Source organism: Urocitellus parryii, chromosome 3, assembly GCF_045843805.1.
Source record: "Urocitellus parryii isolate mUroPar1 chromosome 3, mUroPar1.hap1, whole genome shotgun sequence".
NCBI classification, from domain to species: Eukaryota; Metazoa; Chordata; class Mammalia; order Rodentia; family Sciuridae; genus Urocitellus; species Urocitellus parryii.
The window spans coordinates 32,745,050-32,765,281 of record NC_135533.1 but is presented as its reverse complement, the minus strand read 5'-3'; the positions used below and the strand labels follow the sequence as shown (position 1 = coordinate 32,765,281).

General features: G+C 38.4%; 1 non-coding gene across 1 annotated transcript; it reads right to left on the bottom strand.

The window, feature by feature from the left end:
* Positions 1 to 276: 276 nt before the first annotated feature.
* Positions 277 to 350, bottom strand: Trnam-cau (transfer RNA methionine (anticodon CAU)). Its single transcript has one exon. It is a non-coding gene; the product is annotated as a tRNA-Met (tRNA).
* Positions 351 to 20,232: the final 19,882 nt, after the last annotated feature.

Genomic DNA, 20,232 nt, shown 5'->3' with positions numbered 1-20,232 from the left:
TGTACCACCACAAGCTGGGGGCTCCAGCTTGCAGACAGCAAATCATGAGACTGCTCAGCCTCCATAATCACATGAGCCAGTTCCTCACAATATTTCTTTTTCCTTCTCTCTTCATATGTGCATATCCTATTGGTTTTATTTCTCTAGTGATTCCTGACACATGAGACAAAATGCCAAACTTTCTTACAGACATCATTTAATTTAATTTCTATTGACCACTTTTGTAGGTCAATATATTATTCCGTGTGTGTGTGTGTATGTGTGTGTGTGTGTGTGTGTGTGTTGCTGGGGATTGAACCCAGGACCTTGTGCATATGAGGCAAACACTCTACCAACTGAGCTATACATACCTCCAGACCATATTATTCCCAGTTTTATACATGGTAAAAAATGAGATACAGATTGTTAAGTATCAGGTCTAGGCTGCCCCAGTAATATGGTAGTACTATAAATGGACCAATATTTGTGTGACTCCAGGTCTCTATTTGCCACCTGTTATGGTTTGGATATGTGATGTCCCTCCAAAGCTCATGTGTGAAACAATGCAAGAATACTCAGAGGCAAGGTGATTAGATCATGAGTAATCTAATCAGTGAACTAATCCACTTGAATGGATTAACTGGCTGATGACTGTAGTAGTCAGATCGTGGGTGGAGGAGACAGATCACTGGGGGCATGCCTTTGGGACTTATATTTTTGTCCCTAGTGAGTGAAACTCTTTCTGCTTCCTGGCTGTCATGAACTGAGCAGCTTTCCTCTGCTACACCCTCTCCTTGTGATGATGTGACCCCTCACTTTGGGCCCAGAACAATGGAGTTAGCCAATAGGGACAACCTCTGAAACTGTGAACCAAAATAAACTTTCTCCCCGCTCTAGGTTTTTTTTTTTTTTTTTTTTGTCAGATATATTGGTAACAGCAATGAAAAGCTCACCAAATCCCTACCATTTAAGAGTCTTGCCCATGGATTGCCTTCCCCAAATTCTTGTTTTCCATGGATCCTCCATATATAAATTCTACATATACCATTAGTACTCTTGGCAAATAAATGGTACACTAAATAAAAATAGACATTTCAAGATATTTTTTTCTTGATCGTTTTGTTCCTCCCATTAAATTACATGCACTGAGGAAGGAACACGCTTCTTAGAATCCAGAGCACATTTCCCACCAGATGAGCCAAGATTTGCAGCTTCAACTGCAGCACTTGACAGCATTGCTTAATAAAAAGATTTAAATCCACCTACAACTTTATACTCAAGAACAGATTACAGCACCCTTTAAAGGCAAAATAGTATGATAAAAATCATAATGTAACTGTTACCTGGTGTATATTGATTAAATGTGAACATTTTGATTTCATTGCATTGGTTAATTTTGATTGGTATGGTTAACTCAAATTATGTTTAATTTGGTACTGCTGAAATCTGAATGGGAAGAATAAGTGACACATACTAGCCATAATAAAATTTTAAGCCTTGATATATGTTAAAGATATTTTTAGCTTATTCTCACTGATTTATTCTAATATCCACCTGGATTTAGAGAGATCTGACACTGTGCATGACTTTGGGCATGTTGCATATCCCTTCTAAGCCTCAGCTTATTCATACATAAAATGGGGATAATAATAATGCCTACATCACAGGGTTATCACAATGAAGTGCTGCCCGATGTGAATGCAGACCTCTAATCATGAGGATTAAATGAGATTGTGTACATAAAGCACTTGTGGCTTACCATGCAACAGTAAGTGCTTGGATTAGTCAGCTTGGGCTGCCATGTAGAATATTACATTCCATCTAGCTTCGTTAATTTTCTCAGTTCTGCAACTGGAAGTCCAAGATCAAGGTGCAGTCAGCTTCTGGTGAGGCCTCTCTTACTGGCTTATAAGTGGTTGTTTTCTTGCTGTGTCCTCACATGGTTTTTCTTCCTGTGTGTGTGTGTGTGTGTGTGTGTGTACGTGAGTCCAGAGAAAGAGAGAGTTTCTAGTTTTTAATATCTCTTCTTTTTCTTACAAGGACACTGCCATGGTTCAAGCTCATGCATGAAACAATGCAAGAATGTTCAGAGGTGAAATGATTAGATTACAAAGGTGTAGTCTGATCAGTGAATTAATGCATTGATGTGAACAAACTGGGCGGTAACTGGAGACAGGGAGGGTATGGCTGGAGAAGTGAGGTCACTGGGAGTGTATCTTTGGGGTTTATATTTTGTCTCTGGTGATCAGAGCTCTCCCTGCTTCCTGGTTTCCATGTTCTGAGCTGTTTTCCCTCTGTCATGCCCTTCTGCCATGATGTTCTGCCTCGCGTCAGGCCCAGAGCTTTGGAGTCAGTCCACTGTGGACTGAACCACTGTAATCATGAACCAAAATTAACTTTTGCTTCTCTACGTTGTTCTTGTTGGGCCTTTTGGTCACAGGGGATGAAAAAGCTGACTAAAACCAACACCATTCCTAGTAGATTATGTTTATGATCTCACTTAACCTTTGTTATTTCCTTACAGGTCTTATCTCTAAATAAAGTTTCATTGTGGTTTAGGCTTCAACACGTGAGTTTTGTGGGGACACAATTCAGTTCATACTACCCCTCAAAAATAGTATGATTTTTTTCCCATTATTTTAAATTAACTATCCTCTCAATTTTTTCTTACATGGATATGAAATTTTATAAGTGTTTTAAAAATTAAGTTCAAATTATATTTCTTGAGTGAATCTCCACAACAAAAGTAATTTAGATATTGAATGCAGTTACTGGTAGGGGGAGAGATTAATTTGATCTCTGGAGACACATGGTGGTGTCGGTGGTCTGTTTAGCTGGGTGGGCAAATGCTATCCAGAGAGTACTCTGCAAATAGAAATGGCTTATGTCTTGAGAATATTGGCTTACTAGAATGAAAATATTGAGACATCTTGCATGATTAAGGCTTTTATGAAAAAGCTAATGTTTCTTTCTTCTCCTTTCACCATTTTCCCTCTAATTAAAATGAATCCAGGACTGCGAGTGCCCATTTTGACTGAATTGGAAATCTGAAGTCAATGCTCAGCTAAGTGCATTTTTTTTTTCCATTTTGTGCACTACCATCTACTTTCTGCCTCATCCCATTCCAAGCATCTGACAGGTGGTAGGAGTTTCTATCTTGAAGAATCAAGCATCTATTCTAAAGTTCAATGCCTGAATTATTCATTTGATTCTGGCATTTGGGGGTCATTTTGCTGACCACCAAAGATTGACAACATAGAGCAAATGTTAGCAAGATGAGAGGCTTGGGCTTCTTAGATGAAGCAATTTTCAAAGTAAGTCCCAATCTTAAAAGAGCTCTTTCCAAGGCTTAGAAATGACAGTCTGCTTGGGGGTGGGGGTGGTAGGGAGGGATTGTACTGCTGGACAGAGCCATCTGCATTTCCCTGGAGAATAATTTTGAAAGGTTTTTTTTTTTTCCTCTCTCTCTCTCACTTTTTTTTTTTTTTGTCAGAACATTAGTCATAATAGTAAAGATCTGGTATTTACCAGATCCTTTAAAACAAATAATATGAAAGCAGCTCTTAATTTAGAGCTGTTTAGATTTTTCACAGTGTGACTGAAAAGAGTGATGTTGATATGAAGTTCAAGACTTCTGCAAGCAAATCTGTGTTTCTGAAGGTGCTGGCTTGCTCCTGGCATTCGGAAAATAAGGCCTGGGGTTTCACATTATGTTTGAAGTGCAGTGTCTGGGCAGTAGGTCTACAGCTCTCTGGAGGGCTTATGGGGAAAGGACCACTGTAGGAAAAAGAGCTGCTTTCCCCAAAGCTAACATTTTGGTTGCCTTACTTTTAGCACAGGTGAATCCAAATCTATTCTGGGAGTTTAGGTAAAGCATTAAGTAGAAAATCATATCCTTAATCTCAGTAACATATCAATGAGGTAAGAGGACATGATTCAACAGAGCATCAGGGCCACACAATGAAGTGCTGCACCATGTGAATGTAGACCTCTAAGTGCTTTAGCAAGCCAGAAAAGGTAACAATCACTATGGGCTAAAATGGAGAGGGTGAGACTTCAGCAAAGTTTTCATATATTAAAAAATATTTAAAGAATATCTCCTGTACATATTAGTCACTGAGCAGAGTGGAAGATGGGGATAAAGAAGATATTGTCTCTAATCTAAACAAGCTTGTGTTCAAACGGGGAAAAGAGGCAATAAACAACTGAAAAAGAATTGCAGATTAGAAAAAGGCAATGAGGGAAATAAAAAAAAATCACAGGGTATAAAAAGAGGCAGGAAATACCATAGACAGTGTTTCCAAGGAGGGTTTTTATTTCTAGGTGACAGTTTATATCTGGTGAATGAAAGGAAAGATCCATCCATAAGGGCATCTCAGGGAAGGACACTGATGGCTGCCAAACCACCTGTGTGAAGGGGTAGGCTGATGAATCCACAGATGGCTGAGCCTGACCTATGTTGTGAGAGATGACCCAGAATTACTAATGCTGGGGGGATGGCAGCGGGTGTAGGGTTGGAAGGAGGTTCATAGAGAGGGGGTGATTTTAAGGTACTGGTATCCTCCCTGCAGAGGTAGGCTAAATATTATGTTCAGGACTTCCTAAAGCATAACAAATAGGTGAAACAGAAAACTGATTGTGGCTATCACCTGATCATTCACAGACCACTGTCACATTTGAGAATCCAGGTCTCTGTTCTTGTGGCTTCTAATGAGATTTCATCTCTTTAGAAAGTGGCGTACACCTGTAATCCCATCTCTAAGACAAAAGGAGGCAATTTACTGTTACAATATTTGCATTTCATTAATATATGAAATGCACATTTCTAATAACAATTACTATGTGTGTGTGTGTGTATGTGTGTGTGTGTGTGTATGTGTGTGTGTGTGATGCATACACATACATACATAACAGTCTTGTATCTCTGAAGTCTGACTTGGGTTGAGCCCCAGTTTCTTGCCTTGCCTTGTCCTACTTGCTTGTATGTCAGCTGAGATCTGCTAGAGCCCCTTTCTGATGGTTCCCAGGTCTATCCTTGGGGCCATGAAGTCAGAGCCGACTTTTTCCATGGGGATGCATCACTGGAAGTGCTTTCTCTGCTGATCTATTAAAGTGTGACTTTGTTTCTGGCTCTCATTCTTTGGAAATCATTGAGAAGGGCTTTCATCATAGCATTCAGTACTGGCCACCCAACTTGGCACTGCATCAGTGGAAATTCTGCCCCTGGAAGAAGGGTGGTATATTATTACAGATAGACCGTTAACCAAAAGACTCCAGAATTCCCCTCACAGCACTATCTTTGGCAAAATGTCATTTTGGTCTGTGTTTATTTGTAAACAGCCTCAGACTCTGAAGTAAATACAGGGTTTGTACCCGTTAGACTATGCAGCATGAGATCTACGTATCCTCCACAACTTACCCTGCAAAGAGATGCTTGTCCCTTTTACCACACAGACCACAATATCTGCTGTTGAACAAATTGCTTGTGGACTGCCTTCCTGCAAGCCATTGTATATCTCAGAAAAGAACCTTCTGCTGTTTTCCTTTTTCCTAATGAAAGAGGAGCAAAAATAAAATAAAAGACATGAGAAATATTTATAAAAACTAACTCCCGTCATAATAATTTTTTTTTGGTACTGGGGATAATAAAATCTTTAGAAAATAAGCCTTAAAGATGAGATAAATTGAATCATCTGATCTCTCCAATTCCTGCAAGGCGGGTCATGCATGCTATATTATCAAAATACTTGAGACAAATACAAACTCGTAAATACTCAAAATGATAAATGTAAACACCCAATTCCAACTGTGGACAATTTGAAAGTGTAACTAAATTACATAAATTACCATCTTCCTAAAAATGATCAAACATTTTTAGGAAGATGGTATTTCATGCCTCTCTGCTCATAAACATAAAATACTTTTTGATGAAAATTAAATTTATTGTACTGTGATTATTTAGTTAGGTTCTCTACAAGTATTTATTTCTCCCAGTGCCTTTTTAAATTCTGAGTTTGAAACTCACAATAATTCTTTGAATGTCCTTCCTTTAAGGGAATTCACATATTTGGGGATATTTTACACATCCTGGAGTGAAGAATAGAGCGGGAATTCCGTTTGACTTCTCAGGTGAGATTTAGTGAAGTGTTTATGACTCACCTGAACAATCACCTGCTTTAGGGACAGAATTAGACCAGAATTGGAAGGTCCAGATCAGGGCACCAGTCCTTGGTCAGAGAGGAGCTGAGCAGGAAGTCAGTGCAGCAGCTCCATGAGGAGGGGCAGATGGGGAAGGTGACTGGGGCTGTGACCAGGCTGCCCCATTCAGCTCTGGATTGTCAATTATGGCTCCCTACTGGGCACTTCAACTGCACCCAGTATCTAATAGTGTATACATGCTTTGTTCATCACTGGGAGATTACCGGATTACCTGAGATAAAAAAAAAGGGAAGGTCACCCGATCAGCTGACACCAGGTCCAATTTAGACTTTAAAACTATAACAACGCCTGCCTTGGCTTTTAAACAAGCCCTATCAGCAACTTTTCCTTTTTCAAGGCTAAATCCATCTTTTCAAGGGCTTCTCAGAGTTGGAAGGCAACAAACTCACAAGTTTTTCTAAAACTCCACATTGGGTAGGTATCCAAGATTCAGTTTCCTTGTCTGTAAAATCGGGATAATAATATCTACTCCTTTTTTTTTTTTTTTTTTAGTTCCGGGGATTGAACTCCAGGGCACTTGACCACCAAGCCACATCCCCAGTTCTATTTTGTATTTTATTTAGAGACTGAGTTTCACTGAGTTGCTTGGCACCTTGCTATTGCTGAGGCTAGCTTTGAACTCAAGATCCTCCTGCCTCAGCCTCCTAAACTGCTGGGATTTACAGGTGTGTGCCACCTTGCCCAGTAATGATAAATGCTTCTTAAGGTTGCTGAAGGTGTAAGTCAGCTAACTGAGTAAGACCCATAATACAATCTTGAATATAGTGAAACCTCAATAAAAATAAGTGATTATTACATACCAGGGAAATTTGATACTTTATACCATCATCTCCTCTTTTTTTGGGGGGGGAAATATAGATGCTTTCTAAGATATTAAACTTGTTTCACTATAAATAGATAACTATATTCATCCATCTATCCAGGCAATGAATATTTACTGAATCTCTATTATGTTCATTTTGTGCAAGGTACAGATCCAGGTGATGGAGCCACAGTAGCAAAGGTGCTGGACCCAATTTTTGCTTCTATCAGTGTATGCTACTGCAGAAGAGATAAACTGAACAATAAAGATATTCGAACTATCTGGTAATAACAAATGATCAGGGGGAAAAATTAACTGGCAGAGATGGGGTTGCTTCTAGTTGGGTGGGTAAGGCAAGCCTCTGTAAGGGTGACATTTAAGTAAAGATTGGAATCAATGAGGAAATGAGGCAACAGATGACCTGGGAAAAGTGTTCAAGACCAAGATACAGTAACTGCAAAGTCTTGAGGTGGAAAGGGACTTTGGGTTTCAAGTAAAAACAAGAGAATCAGAGGGTCTTTGTTCACCTCTTTTGCTGAGTGTGTGTGTGTTTTGTTTGTTTTGTACTGGGGAGTGAACCCAGGGGTGCTTAACCACTGAGCCACATCCCCAGGCCTTTTTTTTTTATTTATTATTGTTTTAAATACATATATTTAGTTGTAGATGAACACACAGTATCTTTATTTTTATATGGTGCTGAAGATTGAACACAGTGCCTCACGCATTCAAGGCAAGCTCTTTACCACTGAGCTACAGCCCCATCTCCCCCAGACCTTTTTATATTTTATTTTGAGATAGGATCTCTCCAAGTTGCTGAGGACCTCACTAAGTTGCTGAGACTCGCTTTGAACTTGTGATCCTCCTGTCTCAGGCTCCCAAGCTGCTGGGATTATAGGACTGCACCACCACACCCAGCTCACCTTTATTACTATAGCAGACTCCTAACTGATCTCTTTGTTTTGTCTCTTGCTCCAAGCAGCAACCAGAGTGCTTAAAAAAAAAAAATCTAGATTGTGTTCTTTTTTAGATTACAACTCTATAGTGTTTTTCCATTTCACCTAGGAAAAAGTCCAGAATCCTCTATGCCTTTTAAGAGCCCCTCAGTATTTTCTGGCCCTTGCTACCATGCTCTGATAGGTTACTCCTTTATAGGAGGCAGTGATATGAACATGTTAAGATGCCAGTTAGGGGCTGCTGTAGCTGATGTAGAAAGAGTAGAAGGCTTGAGTGGTAGTATTTGGGAGGGGCAAAGTGGTTATATTGGGGATGTATTTAAGGAAAACGCTGACAGGTCTTGCTGATGGATTGGCTGTAGGCTCTGGCTTTATAACTCCTTAGCTTCTCCAAGTTGACAAGGGTTGTTAATGGGTACGCTTCGGTTAAGTCTCCTGTTTTCCTGGAGGCATTATTCTTATGCAGCAAACTTAAAGGTGACAGATATAAAACTATATTTTTTAAATGATCAAATTTTCCCAAGGGGCTGGGGATGTAGCTCAGTTGCAGAACACTTACTTAGCATGTTCAATCCCTACAAAAAAAAACCAATAAATTTTACCTTGAAATTTCATTTTAGCATGGCTTCAAAGTCGAAGCCAATTCTCTACATTTAAAATGAATCACTAGATCCATGGGGTGTGCATTCTACCAGGACCCTGAAAGAAGGTTTGGGAAGTGATGAAAAGGGATGAAAGTCAAATCACTTTTTTTGAGCATAAAACAGGTTTGGGTTTATCCATGAATGTATTATTTCTACTACAGCTCTTAATTTTATAAGACTGAGATTATTGAATGATGAGAATGAATTTTTGCAAATAACAGATGTCCTAGGCCAGGTTATGGCCTGTAAGGATCCATGTAATCTGGCTTTTATTCTCTCTCTGACTTCTTTTCACACTTCCTTACTGTTGACTTTGGTTTCATAGCCATTTCTAGGATATGCCTCCTTAAGTATTTTTGCACTGGCTCAAGTATTTTTCCTCTTCTCTGATTTGCCAAAAGGCTAGTTCACTGACTTTATGTCTTATTCACATTTTGCTCTATCAGTGAGTCCTACCCTGACCACTGTATTTGAATTTGCACCTGTTTTCCAACCCTAATTCTATTCCCTGCTTCCTGATCCCAGTTCTATGCATTTTACATCACAGACTTTAAACTACTACATAATTTGTGCATTTTGTTTGCTTACTGTTTATCTCACTAAGATGGAGCTTCACAGGGGCAAATATTTTCAATCTATTTCACTTTCTGGTATAGATCAATGACCTAGTATGTGCTTGGCACATACTTGGCACTCAGTGAATATTCAATGGATGAGCTGAAGGGAAAGTCATGAAAGAAACCTCAGGATGAAGATTTAAGCTATATGCCCAATACATATTCAGATACATAATCCCATGAACTGTGTTCCTAAGGACCAAGAAAAGGCCTCGTTGGAAGGAAAAACTGCTGAACAGAGCTGCACAATTGATCCTTAGTCTCTATTCTTAGATTGCTGGAAGTTAGGATAAACCTCAAAATCTGCTACAGTGTTCTAAATAAGGAAGTAACTCATCCTGGGAAGAAGTTTCCAAAAAAAGTGCATCAAAGGAAGTTGGCACTCTTAATTGCCTCTGACCCCTCTCCTTTTGGATTAGAGCCAGAGTCTTAGGAGATAGGACTGGAAAAATGGTGGGGCTAATAAAAAGCTAAGTCACAAGGCTGCTCTGTTTTGTGACCTAATAGTAGGGTGTGATGCTGCAGGAGGGAGGATATTTCTCTACACACCCACATCAGTTGGGAACTATTGGTATGTCAAGGAAAAATGGCCTCATAGGAAAATAGCAGAGCAGGTTCTCCAAGGGTATCTTCTGGTAGCTGGATCTTATGGAGAACTGCAGGTGATTAGTGCACTTGCATAAAGATTCTTCTCTGTGCCATATTGCTGGGTCAGAAGGCTACTGCTTAAAGTAGAAGATTTGGAGGACAGGCTCAGAACTGGTATGTGATTTATATTGCTATCACTTGGCTACACCAAGACTGGTGGAGGTCAATCTTATTGCTGGTAGGCACTGTCAGCATGGGGGAAAATGAGAGTCCTGGAGTCACTTTCAATAAAGGATTTCTAACCCTTTCCAGGCACTACCCTGCATAGTCCCAGCTTCCCTATATATCAGTGAAGGAAATGAGCTCTCTCTCTGAGGGTATGGCTAGAATTCCTGGTCACATTGCAAGAACAATAATCCAAAATCCCAAAGTACTTGGGAATTTGGGGGAGGAATCAGGGATGATCATGCTAGGTCTACTGGATTTCCTGGGCTAGTTGTATCTACACTGGGTTCAAGGTGTTGTAGTCGGGACCTTCCTATTGAACTTTGGAAATTGTATTTGCAAATAAGGCTGATGGCACCAAAAGAAAGAGAAAGAAATTAAGAAGACCCATTTCTCTGGGATTCCTTATCTTTTCCTTTAAGTTTGGTGCTTTTGTTACCTCTGCAGAAAATAAAAAAGGAAGTAATGAGACAGCAGTAAAAACTTTTGGGGATTTCACAGAGTAATACAAGTAAAGCTTCACTTTTCCTTTATTCCATTGAGGAAGGACCCTGGGGCTGGTGGGGAACACATTGGAAATTTAACTCTTTCTTGAATGCTCGTGTAGCGAATTAAAATTGACTTCTGGGCCATGGATAGAAAACCCAAACTAGTCTAGTTATTTATTTTTTTTAAAAAACAAGTACCATTTTCTTTTGTGCTGCTATAATTATGAAAGGATAACCAAGGACCAAATCTGACATTTAAAAACAACTCCTGCTAGTCCTTATTGGTTCTAGGACTTTTCACTCTTCTTGTCAATCCTTTTGTCTGACTAGTATCCTATCAGTGCAAGTGACATCTCAGAAATGCAAACTGACAGTACTAGAAACTGCTGAGTTTTCTCAGGAGCCTCATGCTTCCCAAAGTCAGACAACTTCTTGCGGAGTGTCAGGGAGACGAGATATGATGCTGTAACAAGACTTGCTTTAGAGTCACAGAAGATAATTTTTTTTTTTAAATTAGGAAGTACTGGTCATCTGATGGATATGGACTTGGTGAGTTTCCATATTTTTCCATTTGTTTGCAGATTACTACTGTCCTAGGGCATCCTGAATTACTCTGGAGCAATGTGAGGTATAAATAAGAATGTAAATAAAAATACAAATCTGTTCTGTTGTTTGTTTGTTTCCTCCCCTGGCCATAGCAGCATGCCTGGCTTACAGCGGAGTGCCCTCTGGAAGGAGTCACAGACTGAATGATATTTCCTTTTGTTCTTTGGAACTATAAATTTGACCTGTGGGCAGCAGCTTGCAACCTTGGCAGATCTGCTGGATTACTTTGGGGATGGCTTTGGAAAACTATAATCATTGGGTTCTACCCCAGACTTGCTGGGAAGATTGGACACAGACATCTGTATTTTACCAAGCTCCCCAAGTGACTCTTGGGGAATTCAAGGTCCAAACGTCTAGAGGGTCAACAGAAGGACGGGTGGGTTCAAGAGACCTCACTGAGATGCTAGAGATACTTCATGAGATGTGGTGTGTGTGTATGTGTGTGTGTGTGTATGTGTGTGTGTGTGTATGTGTGTGTAGAGGTGGGGAGGAAGACAGTTGGAAAATAAATATTTATTATCTTGAGATATAAAACATAAAACATCACAGTATTTCCTACAGAACAATTATCACTTCAAGAACCCCTAGATTCTGAACTTGACCTGAAAAAGAAGAAATGGAAACAAAACTAATCATCAATTGCCTTCTGTAAATTTGAGGAAATTATGATAGATGTATGGGTTCATTCATTCATTCATTCATTCCTCCACTCACAATAATGAAGCACATCCTACATGTCAAGCACTGGGCTAGATTGTTGGAGTTACAAAGGCAAAAAAGACAACCCTTACCCTTAGGGAAACTTCAGATAATTACTACCTGAAAAACATGTGCTAGTTGAGGGATGCCTTGGGAGACTTTGGGAGTGTTCTAAACCCTAAGTGTTGGCACTTAACCTAAATTTGAAATAGTTCCGATCCTAATATTTACTAAAGCGAACAGTGCAGTATGGTTGGGGCAGAGCAAGTTCAGGAAGAGAATGAAAGGGATTGAAGTAGGAAGAGATAGAGTCAGAGATGAGACTAGAGAGGAAGGCATGCTGCAGTCTGGTAAGGAGTTGCCTTTACATTTCCCCAGGAAAATGGAGGAGTGAGAGCAGGCAACAACAGGATCACCTGTGTAGTTGAGAAAACAAAATATGGTGGCAGCATAGAGAATGTCTCAGGAAAGAGGTGAGTTGGGGGATGGGAGCCTGGTGGCCTGAGACAGAAAGTGGGCATGAGACTGGAGAGAAAGGGATTGGTGGGATTGGCTCATCAGCTTGTAAGTTGGGAGCTGAGATCCAAATGAAGGTCAACCTGAGGTCTGGATCTGTGCTATTTGGGAAGAGAAGGAGTTAGGGAAAAGTTAAGAATTACCCTCAAGTTTCTTTTTTGGCAGCTGGAAGAATCATGGTGCCTACTAGCATTTGCTATTTGCTTCAACATGGTTCTTCTTTTGGCCTTTGTAATGACTTCATGTCATTTTTAATAGATCAGATAGAAGGTCTCTGAGAGATCACATAGAGAAGGGGAGGAGAGTCCAAGCTCATCAGCTTGTAAGTTGGGAGCTGAGATCCAAATGAAGGTCAACCTGAGGTCTGGATCTGAGCTTCCAGGCAATTCTCCAGGCAAATGCAAAACTTAATAAGTCTAAAGAGGAAGAATATGCCTCTGAGTAGGCTACATTTACAATAGAACAACATGAGCTAAGATCTGAAAAGTAGAATCCCAGCACTTGAAATTTATTCTTGACTGCAGTTAGCATGGTGAGATATGACCTCCTTTTTGACAAGGTAGTTGGTGGTTTCTTTCCTGGGCTGTGCAGCCTTTTTATATTTCACCAGTGGCAAGCAGGATTGAACCAAGATTTCTGAAGGGGAAAAATGACTTAAAAATGACCTTACAAAAAAAAAAAAAAAAAGTGAAATGAAACGCCTTCAACTTAGTTTCAGAGACTTGCTTATACTGCCTCCAGGAGTAATTTTTTCATAACAATCCCATGTCTGGAGTAGTTTAATAACAATTTTAAAGATTTAATGGAAAAACAGATCTTTTACTCAGAATCTTATATGGCAGCAATGCGACATGAGACTAGAAAAGAGAGTAAGACAAAGGGTCATATAGAGAACCTCATGATGTCAGACTGTGGGCAGAGATTTCACTACTCAAACCTACATGGTCAACATAGGTCACCCCTGCAGCCATCGGCACATATTTGGCTGTTTCATGGTGGACTCTGACCTTGAGCTTCTGTTGTTTCATTGGCTGCAACTGAATGTAGTCTATGTGTCTAACAACTTTGAACCTGTTTTTGCCTCAGCTGTGGTGGATGCAGCTTCCTCATTCATGGACTGGGCTATTGTCCATTTGTGACATTCCAAACCCATTCAGTAGCTGAATTTGTTAGTTTGAACAGTTTGTTGGTTTGTCACTCAGTCTATGGGCTTTGACTTGCTGGGGCCTGCTCCAGGGTTCCCAACACTTTAGTTTCCCGATCTGTTGGATCACCTTCACTCACCTTGAGAGATTACTATGAGGCATAGCTCATAAATGTCATCATAAACTGCTTTGCAGAAATGTCTCAAGGTCTATGATGCCAGATTCAAATGAGCCTAATTATGTGTATCTGGTCAAAAGAAAAGTGAGTTGGCCTTTTGATGATGGACAACATGGTGAGAAGCTGACAATCTTTAAGTTTCCAATGGTAGTCTGCACTGCATTTTCAACAATTGTTCTTGCCAGCTAGAAAGTGTTCTAGCATTCTTCCCTACAAACAGCATCCAGCAGGCTTGCAGGTCAGTTCTTTTCCTTTTCCTTCAGTTAGCTAGTAGGGTTCCATACCCCAGTTTTCAAGAGCAGGAACTTTGAGGCAGTAACCCCACCCTTTCATAGGAGGTCATGAAAAATGCCTAGGCACTACCCTCCCCCCATGGGCAGCAGGCCCGTTTATGCAAGAGAACAATAAGGAGATGGTTCCTTGGCTTCGGCTTCTTTGGCAATGTGAGAGAAGGAGGTGGCTGAAGCCAGACACATTGGCTCCACACACATGCCCAAGCCTTTTTCAAAGTCTCACCCTATTGAGCAACAAGAAGGCAACTGTCTCTATATTAATATCACCAATGACAATGCTAAAACTGGATTGGCTAGTTTTTTTCATTGAAACCTTGGCTTAAAGGGTGTGTCTATGTGTCTGCAAAAACATGAATGGAAAGCACCAAAAGGAAAAGAGAAGCAAAAGTGAAATCACTCCTTTCTTGGCAAGAAAAAAAAGAGATTCCATTTTTGAATGAAGTCAATTACCACTATAGCTGAACAAAGAGCTAGTTTGAGATACCAATGAATCACTTGAATATAGGGGTCTTTGGGTCTGTGAAACTCAGTCATGCATAGACTGAATTACCTAGGTAACTGTTAATTTATCATTTAGGCCAAATGCCCTTTCTACCATCATTTCAAAGTTCTTCTTCTGAGCCAGAACTTTGCCACACCTACTAAGACAAGCACTTTTCTGCTTTTTTGCCTTTCAGCCTGCCCTTCTGGCCTTTTCACACCTGGGAAATGCATATTCACTTTCTAAATTCCATCTCAATGGTCTTCTCTACTTTTTCTGTGCCCCAGGCAGAGCTGGTTGCTCCTGAGGGGATCTGTTTAAATTCCAGCTAGCACAGGCTTATTTCTTACCTCATAGGTTTGTGACTGTCTTATGTAGGGACTATTTCTCTTATTTCCAGATCCTTAGTTCTGCACCTTAATAAGTACAAAGTTACCTTTTTGCTAGCCATAGGCTGGAAAAAAATTTTTAGTTGTTCCTTTATTAGTTACAAAGATGTTTGTTAATGATAAGATCTGATTTTAACATTTCCATGCAATCTTTCCTGTTTCCATATAATCTAAGGGAGGCAACGACATGGCTTAAAAAAAAAAAAGTTATATTCAAAGTTGAGTAGAAAAAAAAGACTTCTGGCATTTTGCCATGTAGGTGAAGGGCTAGATAGGTTCAGAGATGACCAAGAAAGCCAGTGTAGTCTGAAAAAAAACAAAGAATGGAATCAAACTGTTATCTTCTGTGCAATACTATGTTCCTTAAAATTGGGTGTGTGAACCAAAGCTGCCATCAGGCAGGTTTCATTTGTATAACCTGTTTATATTCAGAATTCAGAGTTTTGACTGACCTTAGTTTCAAAGGTGGGTATTTTTGTGTGATTTTTTTATCCATTTATTAAGCTAATCACTAGTTTTCTTATCTTTCCAGGCACATTTATCTCTCTGTATTCTTTTAGATACAAGAGAAGAAAACTAGGACTCTGAATTCATCTAGCTTCTCTTGCATTTTAAAGATATATCCTTAAAATTAAAAAAAAAACAAAGCAAAGCCATGTAATTATCATGTTTCCTGCAAATAAAACACACACACACACACACACACACGCACACACACGCACACACACATGCGTTCACCTATAATACCAATACCTGTAGATAATTACTGCTAACTTATTTATCAACTATTTAATTCAACAAATATTTGTGTATAAATCTGTTTTGGGAGATTTAAAAATAGCATCTATATACCCACATTCATACATTTTTATTTACATTTTATTTACTATTTCTCTGGATGTTATTCATTTGTATGAATTACTACAATTTATTTAAGCAATTCACTATTTTCCAGTGCTTTGGGGGAACTGTGATGTTTTGCTATTATTAAACAAGATTGCAAGGAACATCTAAATATTTCTTTATGTGCCCATTCAATTATTTCCCTAGGCAAATTTTTAAATGAAAGAATTTTGGTTGAAAAAGAAAAGCATGCCATTTTTAAAGGGTTTGGAGTATTCAGCTAACATAGCACTCTGGAGAGTACCTATTTTCCCATACCTTTACCAATTTGGATTATCATCATTCTTTAAAACTTTTGCTAATCTGATATGTAAAAATCATTTTATTTATTAGTGACTTATAAGCTATATCAAATATGTCTTTATATTTGTTGTTCATTTGAGTTTCTTCATGAAATGCCTGGAGATATATATATATATATATGTGTGTGTGTGTGTGTGTGTGTGTATATATATGCCCTATTTTAAAATTGGAGCAATTAAGAAATTTCCTATCACATTAAAGATATTGAGCCCACTATATAGCAAAGATATTTGCTTTTCCTTTTGTATACTATTTTTACTTCTTTTATCTATCTATCTATTTATTTATATTAGGGGGTATCAGGGATTGAGCTCAGGGGCGCTCACCAACTGAGCCACATTCCCAACCCTATTTTGTATTTTATTTAGAGACAGAGTCTCACTGAGTTGCTTAGTGCCTTGCTTTTGCTGAGGCTGGCTTTAAACTCAGTGATCCTCCTGCCTCATCCTCCCGAGCCACTGGGATTACAGGCATGTGCCACTGTGTCAGGCTTCTTTTATTTTTAATTTAGAAGGGGAAAGTCATAATCTTGCTTGTAATGTTGATTTGTCTTTCTTTCTGAAGGGTTATGATGGATAGCATATCATTTGCAACAGAATGCATAAAATAACAGGATATTATGTTAAATAAGTCAGGCACACAAGACAAATACAGCATATTCTCCCTTACATGTAAAGATTTTTTTTTTTAAATCAAAATAAGTGTCTATACACCAAGGGACTATTCTTGCAGTTCTACAGGTTGTTGTATTTTTAAGAAATGAGACATGGTGATAAACAATTGATAGGTTTGTAAAGGAAGGTTTCTTTGTAGCTCTGGACTAGGAATGTGAACCCAAGTGGTACTATAGTTTAGGTAGATCAGTGGATTTTTTTGCACATGAAGGAGAGATGACTCTGAAGCAAAGTTTTCCCCTAAGAGGCCATAAAATATAAGTGGAATTTTAAAATTACTTTTAATCCAAATGGGATATTATCTTCTCATCTCAATAATTTGCTTAAATTAATAGATATTCTCCTCCATTTCCAGTTCTTAGTTTCATAGACAGGAATAATCTCTCAGTTTAATCGAGTTATTAACAAATTGAGCATAATTGCAATAGGGATAGAATTTTAAGAAGTATATATTGCATGTTCTGAAAAGCTAAACTTGCCCATTATTCACATTTGGAGTAGAAATGCGCTTGGGGAAGCTCTTCTGTGTCTGAGCAACACCTGAAGTCCTAAAGAAATCCCACAAAGGAAGCGTGGTTTTGTTTCTTCAGCTTGGTAGAAGAGCTGGTAGTCTATGTACTGCAGTTTAGATACAGACTGTCCATAAAATCTTGTAAAAAAAGGTAACTATGAAAAAGAGCAGAAAAAAATACATGGAATGGCTGGGTGTAGGGATAATATTTAGCTATTTTTCTGCAGAAGTTTTGTTATTCTTGATGAAGTCTGCTTTTGATTCTTCAAACTATTTCTATAAACATTGTTATTATTATTATTACAAAATTTCAAATTAGTAGGGTTATAGTGAGTGTCATAGAGACTTTTACCTTTTTCCTCTTTATAAAGTTTTTTAAAGTTAGAACATGAATTCATGCAGATTGGGTTTATGTCCCATCCCTGACTTAAACCTAGTGTTCCTAAATACCTATTAGTTCATAATTTTTGGTATACGGGAATGAGAGATCAAAATCCCCAGGAAGTCTCAGGAATTACTGAAATCATAAGTTGTTTTTTGCCTTTAAAATACTTCCAATGTTGTTCATATTCTTTATATATATTTTATGGACATCTAAAAATCTTGTTCAACAAATAAGTATTACGATTAATAGTATTTATAAGTGATTTTTTTTATCCACAGCAAGTATTTAAATTTTCTAATATCTCAAGCAAACATTGTTGATTACTATTCAATGATGTAAATTCAGATCTCTCAGCACTACACAGATTCATGTGTCAAAACTGCCAATTTAAAAATTTATATTGCTTGCCAAGCTTGTTATTTCTTGGAACAATACTTACATGTTTGTTTAAAGTATTCTATATAATAAACATATTAATATTTATTATGTTTGCAAACCTGACTCACTGTTAGCACTACTCAGACCTGTGAACACTCAATTAAATCATAGCAACAGCTACAAGCAAGACTGACCCCTTAGATAGTGACCACTTCTCTCTTCTGTGCTTTTCTCCCTAGTCCCAGAGATGCTGGTTGACTTTGACTTTGACTCCAAGTGTTTGTATTTCTTGCCCTTGCTTTCAACCTGTTGTGGGTGGAGCCTTTCAAATCATCAACATCTCTGTATTGATTACCATGTTATAATTGTTGAAGGTGAATTAGAAAAAATTTCCAGTTTTAAAAAATTTCTTGCCAGATTTTCCTTAGGATTTAGAAAAAACACAATAATTTCCCGAGAAATACTATACGGACTTTCTCAAATGCAATTGGTATCCAAGTCTGACCTCTCCAGGGCTGTCCAGGGCTGTTCCCTTTCAGACTCAGCCTGGAAAAAAGACTAGTGATATGACAGGCCATCCGGAATCTGAATTCAAGAAGCATGGATTGTAGACCTGATTGTTCCACTCCTTGTAGTTGTGTTTTCCTAACTTCCCAGGGCCTTTATTTGTATAGCTTTAAACTTAAGAAGCTGAAAGTTACACATCAGCATTTTATGGTTTTCAGTGTATAAATCTTGGTTAAGTTTATTTGTTTGGATTAAGTTCATTCCTAAGTACTTTATTCTTTTTTAATGTTATTGTAAGCAAGATTGTTTTCTTAATTCTGTTGTTAGTGTACAGAAACCTAACTGATTTTTATATGTTGCTTTTGTATCTGTAACTTTGCTGAATTCATTTATTAATTCTAACAGGGTCTTTTTGAGGGGGAAGTGCAGGGGTGGGTTGCTTACAGGTAAGATAATGTCAACTTCAAACAGAGGTAATTTTACTTTTTTTTTTTTTTTTTCTGGTTTGGATGCCTTTCCCCACCCCTTGCGAATTGCCAGGACTTACAATACCATGTTAAATAGAAGTAATAAGAGTGGGTGTCCTTGCCTTCTTCTAGATTTTAAAGGAGAAGCTTTTAGTTTTTCACCAATGAGTATAATGCTAGGTGTGGGCTTTATTTTTGTTTATTTATTTTTATGGGCTTTATTGTTTTGAAGTAAGTTCTTTCTATACCTAATTTGTCTTGAAAGGGGGTTGAATTTTGCAAAGCACTTGTTTCTATGTCTATTGAGATGATCCTATGACTTTTTATCCTTTATTCTGTTATTGAACAAGTTCTGTGAGGAATCTTAAATAGTGAAACTCACAAAGGCAGAGAGTAGGATAGCGGTGGCCCAAGGCTGGGAGGAGCGGGGAAATAGGCAAGCATTAGTCAGAGGGTATAAAGTTTCAGTTACACAAGATAAAAATATCTAAAGATCCACTGTACAGCACAGAGCCTGCAGTTAACAATACCATATTAAATTTCCAAAATTTTACTAAAAGGGTCTTATTAGGTTAAGGGTTGTTATCACAAAAATTGATAATAATGAATAAAGAAGATGAGAAGAGACGTCTGGAGGTAATGGATATGTTTATGCTATAGATTGTTTCATGGGCATATATTTGTTTCCAAACTCATCAAATAGTGTATATTAAATATCTTCAGTTTTTTGTATGTCAATTATACCTCTGTTAAGTATTTTTAAAAAGAGAAGCTGAAAACGTACGAGAAGAAATAACGTTTTATTATTTTTGTCCTGTGAGGTGTCAAGGTCACTGTGATGGGTAGAAGAAAGCTCTGTCAGGAAATCCGGATGGGTGGGAAAGTGACTTCTGACAAACCCCCAGAGGACCGGCTGGTGACGGGACTCACTCTCTTCTGTCTCAGTGAAGGGACCCAGCCAACTGTGCTGATGGGAACCAGGGGCTGCAGACAGCAGGAGACCCCAGCACACTTGACTGGTTAATTTTCAACTTGTCTTTGCATTTAGACGTTTTAAGATATTTCGTGTTTAACCAAATATGAAAAGGTTATTGGTTAGCATATTAAATAATGATAAAATAATAACAAAAATCTATCATTAAGGCAAAATTCCAAACCTAAAACCAGCAACAGTGACTATTACTTCAAATGTTTTTATGGATTGGATAGGACTGGTCGGGTGGGGAGTAGCATGCTTTTCCTCATAGGAATAAAGGCTTGGGGTTATCAGAGTTAAATGTCA